General features: G+C 34.8%; 1 protein-coding gene across 4 annotated transcripts in view; it reads left to right on the top strand.

Annotated features, from left to right (window-relative positions):
• Nucleotides 1-295: 295 nt before the first annotated feature.
• dlg1 (MAGUK family member discs large 1) overlaps nucleotides 296-15,149 on the top strand; it is a 775,373-nt gene continuing 760,519 nt past the window's right edge. For 2 of the 4 annotated variants that reach the window (XM_074136768.1, XM_074136767.1), the window contains exon 1: nucleotides 298-704. The gene's annotated coding sequence lies outside the window, so the exon portion shown is untranslated. Of the gene's footprint in view, nucleotides 705-15,149 lie in introns of all 4 variants that reach the window. The other 2 variants (XM_074136765.1, XM_074136766.1) reach the window with 2 other exon arrangements.

Here is a 15,149-nt window from a genome sequence, read left to right as displayed (position 1 = left end):
GTCACCAGGAGTAACCCTGTAAACTATTGGTCACACATTCACATCTCTCAGGACAGACGGTCTTTCGACTAAAGTGAGGAGGCATTTTCCAGCACTGCGTTTGAAGGAAGGCGGCGATCAAAGTGGATACAGAGAGAAAGAGAGGCGGCGAACTTTCTCAGGACGGGTGGGTCAACCCTAGACTTTGAAAGAAAGACTGCGCATGCGTATACTGACCTGTCGCCCCAGTAATGTTACCATCAGTATGTCTCGTGCTCGCTACTAGTGTACAGGACTTGTTTTTCCATTTCTCCAGGCTACGAGAGTGGTTTTTCCAAATGATTTAAAATTAAAAAACAGATAACGTTTCCATCTATAATCCGTCTAATATTATATTTTAGTTTAAAGCTTAAATTTTGGAAAAGAAACCAAATTTTTACTAGTTCTTTCCCAGTTTAAATTTTGATATGGTGCGTTCATTTTAAAGGATAAACAATCATCGGGAAAATTTATTGTTTTCATAAAAAAAAATAAAGTTTTTCTTTGACGTGACTCAGTGGTTTTTCACGATAACAAGTGGTGAAGTTGTTTCCAAGTTTTCTTTATTTTTTTCCACAAAATTGTTCATAGTTCAAATAGTTTTTTTTATAATTTTTCCAAGTCCAATTTTCAAATTCCAAGTGATTCCAGTGTGTTTTAAGTAAAAAGTGTTTTTTACCCACATGGTACGTAGGTGTTCTCTTATCTTCAAGCTAACAAATAGGATGGAATCTCCAGGAACATGGGGGAAAATAAATAGAACATCTTAGTGGTTCTACTGAAGAGTTTTCAGTCTTTAATTGATTGGATGTTGCTGTCTTCTGCAAAAAAAAATCAGGCCAAAATATTTATTTATTTATTTTAATAAATATATAATATTTATTTTATTTCTTTATATAGGTTGTTTTCAGCAGCTGTGAAAAAGTCATTGGAAATTTTTTTGAATAAATTGAAGTAACTGATTTCTGGCAAATAGAAAAATGGTTTTTCTCAATTGAAGATTTCCAGATCTCTGAAGATGTTTTTACGTAGCTTAGATCTGTAGTGCTGCAAAAAAAAAGTGCAGCATCTCTTTCACTCCACTTCCAAAAAAAAAAAAAAAAAAAAATCCAAATTTGATATTTCACTTGGGGGGGGGCCATCAATTTTGATTCTAAACAAAATTTTTGATTAATCTAAAGTACCATTTGATTAGTATTTTCTCTCTTTTCCAAATTTCTGGAAAAACTTCTCTTAAAGATTTCCAAAAAACCGTTTTATGCTCAATGCATTCGTTGATGTAAAAAATTTTTTGCTCTTGTTTTTCTTTCGAGACGGTGCATTTTTTTTGGGGGGGGGAGGGATGAGGCTTTTCCTTTTTAATACGTCATTTCAATTTGTGTGTGTTTTCTTTTTAAAACTATAGAATGATAAATATGTTACCAAGAACTGATTGTTTTTTTCCCCTAAAATTCGGAGTTTTTATGAAAGGAACCTTATTATTTGTAGCAAGAGAAACGGTTTGTTTGTTCGTAACGGCCTACTTCCTATTTTTTGAGTGGTCATCGACAGTTTTTGGGCACCCCCCCCCCCCCACAAAAAAAAAACCTTTTAGATGACTTTATTAAACAGGGTGTTGGTGATGCGCAGACTTACTTTTTATGACAAAGTCAGAATGATTATTGAACTTGATACTTACAAAGTTTCTGACGAAGATTTACGGTTATCATTTCTCCATTTTTGCTTACTTTCGCACCTTTCAAACGAACTTAAAAATTTCCCTTAAAGTCCCATGCGCCCCCAATGTAGGAAGGTATAGAAGAGGATTGCAAAAATATATTTATTTTTTTACTAATTCTGTAAAATATAAACTTTAAGTAAGCTATATTATTTAATGGCTGATAGAATCGTGCATTTTCCTCTGAAAGCACGCTAGAGTCATGCTTATGATATTTTTCCCTAAGAACTCCCCTCGCTCCCCAAAAAAACATAAATTTTCCGGGAAAAATGTTTCATATCATTTGTGTGCTTTGACTTAATTATAAAACTTTTCAAAAAGAAAAAAATTATTCAAATCATGTTAAAACATGTCTGAACCGGGACATATATATTTCGAGAATCTCAAGATTGTTAGCTTTGAGATATGCTGCTGTGGCTCACAGCTTAGAATATCACTATACAACTCACGGATAAGCAGGATTAACTCATTAAACTCATTTTTTATCTTTGGTTTTTTTGATCGTTAAAATGTTTCCCTCTAAAATGAAAACTCAGGACTTTGTCGGGTTCAAGTTTTATCGCTTACACGTTCACGATTTCGAAATAGTTTAGGATGTTTGGCCTAATGGTCTTAGCGGAGTAATTACTTAAAACTTTACCTTTTTCGCAGTAAATACTTATTGATGCATCAAAAATTCTTCTACTTCCTAGAAAGCTCCCTCACTACTTTCAGCATCGAGCTTTGAACAGTTTGAACCTCTAGCGGATATAGTTCTCTCTATTCTTGAACTGTTCTTTAAATAGAAGACTGAGACTGACAACTACATTTACCTCTATTCTGGGTCTAGCTTTTGGTTGGCAGTCTTCAGATTTAGTCTTTCATCTTCTATTCATTTTCTTCTGCAGACATATCCAATACTCCTCAAAAAGTCGATTCGCCAATCGGTTGTACATTTAAGATGTTTCTTATGGTATCATTTTGTAATATCTCTTATATTTTTCCACAATCCGATGGAGAAATATCATTTTGGCTTTTGAAACTCTTTTTCCAAGCTTATCCAGCAGTATGCTTCACGATTCTGCCCCATACTGAAGCAAGGAAGCCTTGAAGATGGACATTTTTAAATTTTTTTAAAAATTACTTAGGCTGACTTGAGCATAATTGTTTGACCTAAGCAACGCTAAGTCAATTTAATATATTTGGCCCAACTTTACGGTCCCTAATATGGAATACTGTTCCATTGTTTCCCCTTTTTGCTTTCTGGATTTGTTCCTGTGTCTTATCAACATTTAGTATTAAAAGTGTGTGGTTAGGTGCATGGTGCTTGACACTAAAAGTTGATTTTAGTTACTCCTCGTAACTCGTGAGTCAGCAATTGTAGTGTGTATCATAAATTAAGATGAAATGAAATTCTCTACATCAAAAACTTATCCAAGAAAATCTCTTAGAGTGATGAATGACCTCCTTCTTCGTGGTAGAGGAATTTGTTCATCATATTCAGGATAGCTGCAATAAATTAAAACAGTAAACAGGATATTTACCCAAAAGTGACACTTTAGAGGCATACTACCCTTTCTCAGACGTACCCTTATTCGTAATTTCCGGTAGCACGTATTGTTAACAAAAAAAAAAAATCTATGGAGTAAAGTATCATTTCCGGTCTACCGATTTTTTTTATTCTTTAATTTGTAAACGTAGTCCTCATTTTGTTTTCCTCATTAATATTTCGTAGCTAGTAAGACTGTACAGTTTAACAGTAATAGCACATTTGAGGCAGGCAAATCTTTTCCTAGTTATAAAGGCCGTTAATCAAAATTCATATAATGCTGAGAAAAGTTGCAAAAAAGAAAAAAAAAAAAAAAGAAAAAATCTTTTAAGGCAAAATGGTACATCCGGTTTTAATCAATTTCGACCAAAATCAAAATGTGGCTTCCTCCTTTTTAAGACTTTAAGAGAAATATCAAATTTGAACTTTTTGCCAGTATCCGGTGAAGACACATACAAACACACAGACCAATCAGTGAAAACATCTTTTTTCCTGACTCTGGGAGACCTCAAAACCGGATATTACCAGTGAAAACCTGAAAAGCGGAAATCCGCTCAATTACGAAGACAGTAAATGAAGGTAAAAAAAAAAAAATCAAGTCATCCAATGACTTTTTTACATTACAAATATTTGAAATATTTAATTTAAAATATTTTGTAGATTGTTCACAATTTTTTTAATCGTAAGTTATTTTACGAGCGATGTGTAGCCAACCGTAATGTCGTCTATTTGTAATTATAATTTAATCGTATTTATGATAAAATTGGAAATTATTTATATTTATTAAATATTTATAAATTCGTAATAATAAATAAATAAATAATTTTAATGGACATTTAAATATGAGGATTTATTTTAACACTTTTCATTTTAATAAGGTATCTTTTTCCTTTTTGGAAGGGCGAGATGAATTGTGGGGTTGTTTGAGGAGGGGGGGGGGTATGTTTACTGCAAAGTGGAGCATTATTTACAGCGCAGGTCACAAACCCTGGAAAAAAATTCTATGGTGGACTTTTTGTCGTTTTTTTTCCCCCGTAACTAAGAGGTCACCCACTGTTTTAAATTTAAACGGGAAATGCGTCACACTTCCCCCCCCCTTTTTTAACTTTTTGGTTTAAACAAATTTTTGACTTTTTGTTTTTCCGGTTGATTTTTTTTTTTTTTTTTTTTAAATAAATGACTGCATTTTGTCGAATATCTGGAGTTGACTTTATTATTTTTTTAAATACCTGCATTATAATTATTTTATTTATTTATTTGCTAGAGGTCCCCCTCCATATTTGATAGAATTTAATAAAGAAAAAAAAAATTAAACAAATCTTTGTAAAGAGTAGCACGTCATTATCTTACATCTACCGCCCCCCCCCAGCGCTTCAACTTACCAAAATCACTTCCGATACCGCGATGTTTAAGTCATTCTAAATTTTCTTCCTGTCAGAAGTTTACCGCCGTAATCAAATTGAAATTGCAATGAAATGAAATCTTAATTGCTTAACCAGTTAACTGTTTTGTGACGAAGATATTTTCGTCATGAATAAAAAAAGTGTAAAATTTTGTGTTATGACGAGCTTATTATTATTAGTGACCAAGTTTAATTTTGCAAATTTTAGTTAAATACTAACGATATACTTCTAAATTTATGTTTGATGTTTTTGGTTCCTATTTATGTTAATATAAATAAATGAATAAATGTACATGAAGTAAATAACAGAAAATAAATATATATACATATAAAAGTCATTTCATTGCAACCCCAATTTAATATCAAAAACATACTCTGGGGTTTGATGAACATATTCGTCATCGCTTATTTTTGTACGACGCTTTTAGGGGACACATTTTTCCAACAAGGTCGAAACAGTTTACTGGTTATAAGAGATTACAGATCTCATAGCAAGGGTTGCTCTTACTAATTTATATATTCAAAATTTATTATATTTTTATTACAACAATAATTAATTAGAATATAATATTTATTTATTAACAAGCTTATAGGTGCAACACCTTTAGCCCGGAGTTGCTACAAATGAAAAAAAGAACTTAAACTACACATTCCATGAATTAAAGTAATAAAATACAAATAATAACATAACACATAGTAATACATAAAAAAAAATGACATCATTCGTTCATCAAAAAACTTTTAATCTTTACAGCCTCAGAAACATAGTTATAAACATCACACATTTGCAATTTAGACCCAATTGATAACAAAGTCTGGTACTGATGTTGGGGAGGTGACAAGGAATCAATATACTTTGCTAAGTAATATGTACGTAAAACTTGGTAGACGGGGCAGTCAAATAGAAAATGGATTAAAGAATCGGGGGCCAAGTCATGGCACAGACTGCAGATACTATTACTGTCAAAAACATATTTAATGCCATTACAGTACAGAGTTGCAATTTTAAGGTTTGCTAATCTTAACTGAAGTACAATCCTTAATAAATTAATTGAACAATTCCAATCTAAATAATTCTCTATTAGGCCTAAGGCGCTTAAATTTCTGTACTGTGCATTAAATCTGCAAGAATCTACAACATAATGGATATCTTCACTTAAAAGAATATAATATTAGTAAAATTATTTAAAGAAAAATGTATCAGATATTATTTAAATTAACTAAGGAGAATAATCTTTTAAACATAGGTAAAAATCAAAATTAGAATAAGATATAGAAAAAAATAAATCATAAAGGCAACTGAACAGTTCTGTGCATTAACGAAGTTAATCTATTTAAAATAAAGTAACAATTAATATAATAGGGATTTTCGGTAAGATGGCGTCTTATTATTTATTTATTTATTTATTTTATAATTTATTATTGTGGCTACATTATCTGGTTTAGTTTGGAAATTGATAAGTAGAATAGAATAATATTATTTGTTTTAAGGGTTCTACCCTATACAAATGGAGTTTGGTTAAATAAAGTAAAATAAAACCTTATAAAATATAAATAAAAACTTGAATTGAAAACTAAAAATATAGGTATATTCCAATCGAATGAAATTAAAAACAGCCGAAATTTAAAAACATAAAATCATAAGCAAAACAAAATTATAAAAGTATTTTTATAAACTCAAAACGAAATTCCTCATTTTGAAGGCACTTGTTATAAAATAAAATAAATTATTTAATTTATCAATATCGGCTACATCTAATAGAGTCTGCACTTGAACATCTACATCTGAAATACTAGAGATGTATTTATTCAAGTATTTATCTCTATAAGATTGCAGCCTCATACATTTTAATAAAAAGTGCTGTAAATCCTCTCTTTCGGGAATACTGCATATAGGGCAATTGGAGATATCTGTTTGAAAACTGTTTCTGAAACCAGAAGAAGTGATTTGAAATGAACGAGGCTGACATAACCTCATTTGACTGATTAATTTATGCTTTATAATTGGCACCCTAAGAGACAAATATTGCTCACCCAGCGTTAGACTACTTATCTTTCTGAAGTCTGGATTGTAGTTTGAATGCAGAACAGCGTTAATGTCTAAAGAAAATTTATTATTCCGAAATTTCAGAATGCTACTGCTGAATTCATCCTTAAATTGTGACATTTCGCTAGTATTTAGCAAGCTAACTGCATCAATAGAATCCAATTTTCCTTTTAACTGAGTGTACCAATTAAATTTAACCACAGATATTCTGTCATTACTGAGGGATTTTAAAATATTCAAACATATCTTTGGGAGGCGGTTACCATCCATTAGTTGAACTTTATGCCACCATCTAACCATCTTTTTTAGAACCTCAGTTTCAATAGACTCTAACCCAACTTCTATACGTACATAATGATTTGGCACATTTCGTGGCCAATGGAAGATGGATTTAAAATATCTGGTCTGAACACATTCTAACTTACTGCAATATAATGGAGCCCAAATTTCTGCGCTGTATAATAAAACGGAATTAATCATAGATTCTAATAATTTTTTTTCTTGTCACTAGCGTTATCCGATTTTGACTTTATTAAAATTTCTCTAACTTTACGGGATGCTAATTGTGATTTTCTAATAAAATGGTCAGCTGTAAGTGAAAAAAGGCCTGAAGAAGAGAAAAGCACTCCGAGATAAATGTATTGTTTTACTATTTCCATTTTGAAGTTATCGTAAAAAAGGGGTTTCATAGATTTCACTCTACCTCCCCTTTTAAAAATCAATATTTTAGATTTATCAGGATTTACTGTTAACGAATTTTGGTGACAATAAACAGAAAGTGATTTTAGTTTTTTATTTGCTGCTGCCCAATTATCATCAAGTAATACAAGATCATCGGCGTACATTAACGCAGTAATCTCAGTATGATGGTCAACATTAACGCCATTGCAATCACTATTTTTTAGGTGAACAATCAGGTCCGAAATAAATAGGGAGAATATTAGGGGACTCAACGAATCACCCATAAGGTGAGCAAGTAAGTTTCATTGAAGAGCTATTTTTCTAAATTTGAGGACTTACAGGACTGGCTTTTCAAATGGAGAATCAAAACTAACGTAACGAAATCAAAGTTTATTGTATTTACTCTCAGACGGAAAATCCTACCTCCCATCACCTTGAACCAAACTCCTATACCAACTGTGGACAAAGTACGCTACCTTGGACTGCACTTAGAAGCAAACGGGTTGACATGGAATCCCCATACTAGACTGAAAAGACAAGAAACTAACCAACGCTACAAACTTCTCGCCGGACTACTTGACAAACGATCGAAACTTAACCTACCTAACAAACGACTCTTATATCTATTGTTACTGCGACCTATTTGGGTCATACGGCCCATCGAAGTATCGGGGATCGACTAAGCGTTCCAACTCACTACGCCTCCAGGCATTGCAATCCAAAAATACTCCAGAAAACTACCTAACGCTCCGTTCTATGTATCTAACCTCACTATCTCCATAATGACCTCAAAATCCCTTTCATTACAGATCTGGCTAACACTCGTTTCTTCAAATTTCATTCCTCTAGTCAGCAGCTCATCCCAACCCTCTCATAGAACACCACCTATCTTCCTCCACATTACCAGGTAATCCTCTAAGGAGATTGAAGAGAAGATGGCTTCGTGATCATCTCTTAAAAGTGAGAGCAAAGCACGTTACTGGAGTGGCACCACTGGGTGCCTTCTCCACTCGTGATTTTCTTTTATTTCTTTTCTCTTTTACCATATTTGCTTGTTGCAACAACTGTTGCAGTGGCAAATTCCAATTTGAAGACTTTTAGTGACTCCTTAATCAAATTTTTAAGGAATAATATTTGAAGGAATAAAAGAACGAGGAATACCCTTCCAGGAACTTCCAGGATAGCTCTCGGTCGATGAAAAAGAACCTTATTGTATCCTGGTGTAAGGTTCTAACGTTAAAGGACTAGGATTCCTTGCTACCAGGTTAGGTTTTTATTTTATTTACTAGTACAAGCATCATCCTACTGGACTGGCTCTCCTGGCATTGTGCTCTGGTTCCTGATAATCATGTTCCTCAAGGATAATATTCAAGAATCTTTTTGTAAAAAAGACACTCTTTGTAAAAATTCAATATTAGTTATAACAATTTCTTAGATCATTAAATAACAAAGTAAATCAGAAAGTAACGTAAAATAAGAAACGTGTTATAAAAGTTTATATAGTGAAATACTGGACAATAGCTTCCCTCTTACCCAGAAAAGGTAATATATCAAAGTGAATAGGATATAGAACATACCTAGAAGTCCTCAGGTGATACTCAAGAGAGTTAGAGAACAAGGCGAGCCTTACTGGGGCAGGTGGAAAAACCACACGACCCAAAAACCTGTTTAGATAAACCCATATATTATTAGAGATGGAGATAGACTGGTTCAGTGTTTAGTCCGAAACCCAAAGGGAGCTTGGCTCACATCTCCACTTCGGGGGTTATATATCTTCTTCTTCTAGTGCGATGCTGTGGGTTAGTATAGAACCCATTTTATTCGCTCTCTCTCTCTCTCTCTCTTTCAGCCTTTTCCTGGCACTATCTGAAACCCATTCAGGTTATCCACGACGACGAAAGTCTTGTTTTGTCCACTTTAACCCTTTATGGAGTTTGAGAGTAAAGCGTCAAAAGTAGGATTTAGGAGGAGCACTTGGAACTCAGCATATGGTATGGTTGGGAGAGTGGAGAATTTTGTGGCCATAGTTGTCGCATTTCCACCCAATCAAGTTCTAATCATGTGTGCCTGATGATGCTTAGCAAAGACGTCTTAAATTTAATCAGGGGTTCCTGTAAAGCTTCCAGAATTTATTTTCTACTTTATTTATGCTCTTCTAAATCTGGATTATTTAGTTGCTTTTTTCCTTCTTCTTTACTTTTAAATCCAGTTATTACAATCCATGGATTGCTGAGGAGGGAACTAGTTCAGGACCTTATTGGCTCTTGAGGCGCAGGAAGTAGTTCCTTTAATTAAAGTTCAGCTCATTTAAGACTAATCTTCTGAGCAGAAGTGGTAATGCCTTTTTGATTACGTTACAAGTTTTTAGTCCTGGCCCTAAAAGTGATCGTTTCCCTTACTAGCCTCATTAAAGCGTAATAAGGCTTTTTTAGGCTACGGATGCCCTGGATGCGGGAACCTCATTGCTTCAATCCCATCTAAATAGTTGAAGTCTTGGGTTCTAAATGTTTATCTTGTGATGTTTCCGCACTCTTATTAGCTGCTTTACATTTTTCACCAACCAAAGAGTGGGAACATTGTTTAGTGCCATCCCAATAGAATGCATTCTTACAAAAACAAAAAAAGTACCTTAAAGACGCATCTAAAAAGATCGCATCTAAATTAAAGATAAACTGTACGTCCAGTTTTATAAAAAGGCGTTGCCTTTTCCGGCACTTGAATCGAGCGGAATTAGTGGCATTGATTTTATGTTAACTCGACGCGATTGGCTCCAGTAGTTACTATTCTATCGACAATATAATAGTGTAGAAATTGTCAATTGTTTATCAACTATAGGTTTGTCATTTCCTCTGTTTAAAGAAAAGAATATTGCAGAATAGGTAAAACCCTGAGAAGTATTTTGGATAGCAAAGAACAGACACTCAGCATTCCAGCTGAGCTCCACGTTCCTAACCACTACACTAATCCTGTTTGGAAATTTTTTTTAGTGGAATGTACTACTAAAAGGAAGTAGAATTAGAGTGAACACTACGGACATTATGATCCATTATGGATTCCTGGTGAATGGACCTCCCCAAAAAATGGCATCTTGTTTAGATAAACTGTTATCATCAGTTTGTCCATCCAAATTAAAGTAGATTTTAATTAGGGAGCAAAAAAAAAAATGTAGTAACGGAAGTACAAGTATTAAACACTTCCTGGGCTAGACCTGACTTCTTGAGTGAGTACGCCATTGTATTCCAGAGATATTTATCTGTGGGCTAAAAGGGGAAGCCATTAGGGTTTAGCGCTGAGGGCAGAGACCTGGCAGGCTATTTCATGCCAGGCTTACCTCACACCTCCTGGCCTAGCTCGCAATGAAATTGTTCACCTCGTCCTTGCACAGGATACTCCTGCCAGCGCTCCATGGCAATTAGTGCTTAGAATTTCTGGTTAAGAAATATTCACACTCCTTCGCTGGAGGCGGTGTCCCCAGGATTGTGGTATAATTGATGGAGCTATCTCGGGGAGATCACCTCCAACTCCGGTTATAGGATGGTGAATGGTTCTCAAACTGGTGCCCCGTTTCCTGCTAACAGCTTCTTCCCCTCTCTGTCTCAGTCTTTTAGCCCTGCCAGTGCACTTTCCAAATGACCTCTCTTTGCTACTACTTTCCTGATGTTCCATTAGCCAAGTGGATAACCAGTCTTACTGACTTCACTTCCGGTGATAATGCTTCTTGGAATTAAAAAGGTTAACATTTGTAATTGGTTCTTTTTTGTACAACGTAATGTAAAGGGAACATTCAATGAAAATTTTCTTTAGACTGTATCCCTCTTAACTAGCTTCAAGTCTAGGAAAATCTGATGCGGACATTTTCCGCAATTTACGTAATGAAAGTTTCCTTGAAAGGATAAAAAAAAAGAAGCTTTATTAAAGAGAGCTTTTCTCTTGGTTCCAAGCTTAGAATTGTATTATACTGAATGCCGTTAGACCCGCATCGGTAGTAGCGAGGAACATTCTCTGAAATGGTACTTTTGAGGAAATGTAACTCCACCTTTTTTCCAGTAGGAAAACTTGTCTGTAACGAGAGAACACTGCCATATTTGTTAATGCGCCGGAAATTTAAAACAAAAAAAAAAGTATCGTATATTTCATTTCTCATTTCCTGTTAATATATTAAGTCCCCAAAAAATGATTATTGAAGCACTCTCTTCTTTGCTATTCATTGGAACGGCATTGTAATCGCCAACGGAGACAGCCTATCAATGAATGGAGGCATGTTGATTAGATTCTACAAAAGTTGGAGGCCTGTAAAGCTCTACGCCATTCGCGACTCAAAATTTCTATTGTGAACATTGAAAAGGTGCCTATTTTGTCAGGCGGACTGAACGTCCAACTACCAATTAGGTGTCGTGGACGGAGGCGACTAGCAAATATACTTTACTATAAATTTCTCATATTAACCAATAAATAAAATCCAAGGCCTCTAGACCGGGGGAATCGAATCCACTAAACCAACAATACATCTTAGTTTTGCGGGTCTAGCCTATAACCGCCAAACATTACTATAAATTTCTCATATTAACCATTAAATAAAATCCAAGACCTAGACCGAGGGAATCGAACTAAACCAACAATACATCTTAGTTTTGCGGGTCTAGCCTATAACCGCCTAACATACTTTATTATAACTTTCTCATATTAACCATTAAATAAAATCCAAGGCCTCTAGACCGAGGGAATCGAATCCACTAAACCAGCAATACATTTTAGCTTTGCGGGTCTAGCCTATAACCGCTCGGCCATCATTGCGCCTCATTGAGAATATGGGCAATGTACTGGATCACTCAGTTCGGATGTGCGCATGCGTGAATGTTGTTATCGTTTTTTGTTTTTTTTACATATGCATTTGTATGATAATTTACATACGTACACAATAGAATATGGGGCTAGCTAACTAATAAAAACAGGTCGGGCAAATTATTACCGTCAGCTGGGGAAACGTAATAATGTAGGCCGTGGTGGGTTGGCTGTTGCTGTTGTTGTTGATAATAATGATGGAAGAGTGGGCTAGAAATTATTACCACCTCTTCGCTAGTTAATTAAGTTTTTTTTTTTTTTGAAAGTGGTTAACGGCGGGGTTGGCTCATCTATCATCTGTTTATTAGCCCCCCCATTCTTGCACATCATTTGCATATTTTGTTTGGTTGTTACTGTTGTTTTATTATCTTGCAAAATTAGAAGAATTTTGGATTTTTTTTAAAAAAATTTTATTTATTCACTACTTTAAATTAGTTGTCCATAGAAATAAATATTTTATGCCAGAAAGTATGTAAATAAAGAAAATGGAAAAAGACAACTCATGAATGAATAAAGATGGAGTTTACACACTATTTAACTTTTTTGAGGAAAATCGTAAGGAAATCTTTTAAAAACGATAAATTCCTTGAGTAAAATAGTATTTCCGGTTGTAGCATTTCCGCTTAACTAGAAATTTCAGCAGCCTGCTTTATAAAATGTAGGACCCAAAACCTTACATTCTATTCAAATGGAAATTTAGAGGAAATGAAAATGTAGTCATCATCTTTTCCGAAATTGCCCTAAACCAAATTTTTTGGTGGGAAAATTGTTTCAGCTACAAATTCTAGATGAGCATATTAAATTTTCATACTTCAAAAGAAAATCTTTTGAACCAATATCGTGAAAAAACTCCAAAATTTGATTCAACTTTTGGACGAGAGATTTTAAAATAAAACTACTTTGCAGTCACTTTCGGCATCTGAGTTTAAATCTAAATGTAATTGTTCAGCTTTTTAAAAGTCTTAGTTTTTTTAAAAGATATTAATATCCTATTTTTTCTTTGGGACGTTCAATTCGTACGTCGCATACACTTCTTCAGAGCGGCACGGTATCTGAGCGGTTATAGGCTAGACCCGCAAAGCTAAGATGTATTGTTGGTTTAGTGGGTTCGATTCCCCCGGTCTAGGCCTTGGATTCTATTTAATGGCTAATATGAGAGAAATTTATAGTAAAGTAGTTAGGCGGTTATAGGCTAGACCCGTAAAGCTAAGATGTATTGTTGGTTTAGTGGGTTCGATTCTCGGTCTAGGCCTTGGATTTTATTTAATGGTTAAAATGAGAAATTTATAGTAAAGTAAGTTAGGCGGTTATATGCTAGACCCGCAAAACTGAGATGTATTGTTGGTTTAGTGGGTTTGATTCCCCCGGTCTAGGCCTTGGATTTTATTTAATGGTTAAAATGAGAAATTTATAGTAAAGTATGTTAGGCGGTTATAGGCTAGACCCGCAAAGCTAAGATGTATTGTTGGTTTAGTGGGTTCGATTCCCTAGGTCTAGGTCTTGGATTTTATTTAATTGTTGATATGAGAAATTTATAGTAAAGTAGTTAGGCGGTTATAGGCTAGACCCGCAATGCTAAGATGTATTGTTGGTTTAGTGGGTTCGATTGCCGGTGTCTACGTCTTGTGTTTTATTTACTGGTTAATATGAGAAATTTACTGTAAAGTATGTTTGCTAGTCTCCTCCGTCCATGACACCTAATTGGTAGTTGGACGCAAAGCCCACCTGAAAAAATAGGCAATTACTTTACTTTTACTACTTTACTATCTATACTTCTTCCGGTGAATTCTAAATTTTTGTAACAATCTGACTTGATGTTGTTTTGTTATTGATAAAACTACTAAAGTACCTAGCCGAGTAGAATTGATGGGTTTATAAGTTAGTTTCAGTAAACTATTCCAACAAAGCAAGGACAGAAACTAAGTTAGTATATACGAGAAGCATCAAAGTGAAATAACATTTCTTCAAATAAAGTTCTCGGCTATCAAGTATGGAGGCGTTGACTGTAAGGTCTCTTCCTTGGCTGTTACTGGAGGGTTGGGGGCTGATAGAAAACTGGAGGCAGTCCAATGTTGTTTAAGGTAGACTGCAGTCTATTGCTATATTCATCCAACCACCCACTGCTCGGCCCTCTGAAAGCTTCTTCTAACATGAAGAACAGTCCTGGGATATTTTTTGGAATTCCACGCTACAAGGCATGGAGGTTGATGGTACATGTCTTGCTGCAGTGGAGAGGATGAAGGCTTGCTTACAAAAAAAGGGCTAGTGGCTCGGTTGAAGAGTTAAGAGAGAGATAGAATAGTTGGTATAGACTTACTGTCTTCTTTGGCTGCACTACCAGACACGAGAGACAACCAGACTTTTAGCAGTAAGAACCGCCAGGATATGTCACGCAGTAAAACTTTGGGGTTTTTGGATGTCACCTAGTAGCCGAGGCAAAAACTAAAATAAATAAATAAACCCATTTCCTTTCCTGGGGATTACTCTGGACCAGGACTACTGGAGAGGAAAGACAAAGCTGGTGGTGGGTAGTTTGGCGAGATAAGCTAGGTCCAGGAGGAATGGCCTTCGACCCGGTACTAAACTGTTATCAGTTGAAATCGATCTCGGGTCTCCCCTCACTGAAACAAAAACGAAAAATCTCTCTTCCACCTCTTAAATTCCTTTCTCTTCTGGGTCCACCTAACCACACCGGAAGTGAACTAGTTCTTCTAGTTTCTTTTACTCCTTCTATCACCGGTATAATTGCGATCGCGCCTAATATTCTGAAATTGATTTGTCACCAGATATACGTACATATTTCAAGATCACTTTAAAATAAAAAATGCTAGACCCCTTGATTTTAGCGTTTGGTGTTTATACAATACATATACAGGGTGAACCAGTAAGTAATGTCCATAGGCCTACTGTGTGT

This window comes from Rhodnius prolixus, unplaced genomic scaffold (genome assembly GCF_049639745.1).
Source record: "Rhodnius prolixus isolate KJV_2025 unplaced genomic scaffold, Rpr scaffold_5, whole genome shotgun sequence".
Taxonomy (NCBI): Eukaryota; Metazoa; Arthropoda; class Insecta; order Hemiptera; family Reduviidae; genus Rhodnius; species Rhodnius prolixus.
Note: the sequence above shows the minus strand (reverse complement) of the source record. Positions and strands in the feature narration are given on the sequence as shown.